We start from the raw sequence: 2,503 nt of genomic DNA on the forward strand, positions 1-2,503 counted from the left end.
CTTTTCAAAAAGTTTTCAAAAAAATTTTTTCTTTTCTTTTTCGTTCTCCAAAACAATTTTTGAAAAAAAATTTAAAAAAATTTATAAAATCATAAAATCAAAAATATTTTATGTTTCTTGTTTGAGTCTAGTGTCAATTTTTAAGTTTGGTGTCAATTGCATCTTTTTAATTTTCTAAAAACTTTTCGAAAATTCATGCATGTGTTCTTCATGATCTTCAAGTTGTTCTTGATAAGTCTTCTTGTTTGATCTTCATATTTTTTTGTTTTGTGTCTTTTGTTGTTTTTCATAGCATTCTTGCATTCATAGTCTCTAAACATGAAAAATCTCTAAGTTTGGTGTCTTGCATGTTTTTCTTTTCTTGAAAATTTTTCAAAAATAAGTCTTGATGTTCATCTTGATCTTCAAAGTGTTCTTGGTGTTCATCTTGACATTCATAGTGTTCTTGCATGCATCATGTGTTTTGATTCATAATTTTTATGTTTTGGGTCATATTTGTGTTTTTCTCTCTCCTCATTAAAAATTCAAAAAAAATATCTTTTCCTTATTTTACTCATAATTTTCGAAATCTTTGGGTTGACTTAGTCAAAAATTTTTAAAATTAGTTGTTTCTTGTTAGTCAAGTCAAGATTTCAATTTTTTAAAAATCTTATCTTTTCAAAATCCTTTTCAAAAATCAAATATTTTTCATTTTTTTATTATTTCCAAAAATTTTAAAAAAATTATTTTTCAAAATCTTTTTCTTAATTTTATTTCAAAATTTTGAAAACTTTATTAACAACTAATATGATTGATTCAAAAATTTGAAGTTTGTTACTTTCTTGTTAAGAAAGGTTCAATCTTTAAATTCTAGAATCATATCTTTTAGTTTCTTGTTAGTCAAGTAATTAATTTTAATTTAAAAAAATCAAATCTTTTTAACTTCCTTTTCAAATCTTTTTCAAAATAAATTTCAATCATATCTTTTTCAAAACCAATTTCAAAATCTTTTCTAACTTCTTATCTTTTCAAAATTGATTTTCATATCTTTTTCAACTAACTACTTGACTTTTTGTTTGTTTCTTATCTTTTTCAAAACCACCTAACTACTTTTCTATCTCTAATTTTCGAAAATCACTAACCATTTTTCAGAAACAATTTTCCAAAACTCCTCTCTCTCATCTCCTTCTATTTATTTATTTATTTACTAACACTTTTCTTCATCTAAAAATTCGAACCCTCTCTTCTCCTCTGTGTTCGAATTTTTTTCTTCTCCTTCTTCTATTCTTCTCTTCTTCTACTCACATAAAGGAATCTCTATACTGTGACATAGAGGATTCCTCTTCTTTTCTGTTCTCTTCTTTTTCATATGAGCAGGAGTACGGACAAGGACATTCTTGTTGAAGCAGATCCTGAACCTGAAAGGACTCTAAGGAGCAAGCTAAGGGAAGCTAAAGCACAACCCTCTGGAGAGGACTTGACAGAAACATTCGAAAAAGAAGAATATATGGCAGCCGAAAATAACAACAATGCCAACAATACAAGGAAGATGTTTGGTGACTTCACTACACCAAATTCCAACTTACATGGAAGAAGCATCTCAATCCCTGCCATTGGAGAAAACAACTTTGAGCTAAAGCCTCAATTAGTTTATCTGATGCAACAGAATTGCAAGTTTTATGGACTTCCATCAGAAGATCCTTTTCAGTTCTTAACTGAATTCTTGCAGGTCTGTGATACTGTCAAGACCAATGAGGTTGATCCTGAGGTCTATAGGCTTATGCTTTTCCCTTTTGCTATAAGAGACAAAGCTAGAGTATGGTTGGACTCTCAACCTAAAGACAGCCTGAACTCTTGGGATAAGCTGGTCACGGCTTTCTTAGCCAAGTTCTTTCCTCCTCAAAAACTAAGCAAACTTAGAGTGGATGTTCAAATCTTCAGACAAAAAGAAGGTGAATCCCTCTATGAAGCTTGGGAAAGATATAAGCAACTGACCAAAAAGTGTCCTTCTAACATGCTTTCAGAATGGACCATCCTGGATATATTCTTTGATGGTCTGTCTGAATTGTCTAAGATGTCATTGGACCATTCTGCAAGTGGATCTTTCACCTAAAGAAAATGCCTGCAGAAGCTTAGGAACTCATTGACATGGTTTCAAATAACCATTTCATGTACACTTCTGAAAGGAATCCTGTGAGTAATGGGACGCCTTAAAGGAATGGAGTTCTTGAAATTGATGCTCTGAATGCCATATTGGCTCAAAACAAAATCTTGACCCAACAAGTCAATATGATATCTCAGAGTCTGAATGGATTACAAAATGCATCCAACAGTACTAAAGAAGCATCTTCTGAAGAAGAAGCTTATGATCCTGAGAACCCCACAATGGTAGAGGTAAATTATATGGGTGAAGCCTTTGTCAACACCTATAACCCTTCATGGAGAAATCATCTGAATTTTTCATGGAAGGATCCACAGAAGCAAGGCTTCAATAATAACAATGGTAGAAGAAACAGGTTTAGCA

The 2,503-nt window shown here is 31.3% G+C and overlaps 1 non-coding gene across 1 annotated transcript; it reads right to left on the reverse strand.

The window, feature by feature from the left end:
• Positions 1 to 1,891: 1,891 nt before the first annotated feature.
• LOC112804390 (small nucleolar RNA R71) lies at positions 1,892 to 1,999 on the reverse strand. Its single transcript, XR_003202997.1, has one exon. It is a non-coding gene; the product is annotated as a small nucleolar RNA R71 (small nucleolar RNA).
• Between the last annotated feature and the right edge of the window lie 504 nt (positions 2,000 to 2,503).

The sequence above is a fragment of the Arachis hypogaea genome, chromosome 5 (assembly GCF_003086295.3).
Source record: "Arachis hypogaea cultivar Tifrunner chromosome 5, arahy.Tifrunner.gnm2.J5K5, whole genome shotgun sequence".
Taxonomy (NCBI): domain Eukaryota; kingdom Viridiplantae; phylum Streptophyta; class Magnoliopsida; order Fabales; family Fabaceae; genus Arachis; species Arachis hypogaea.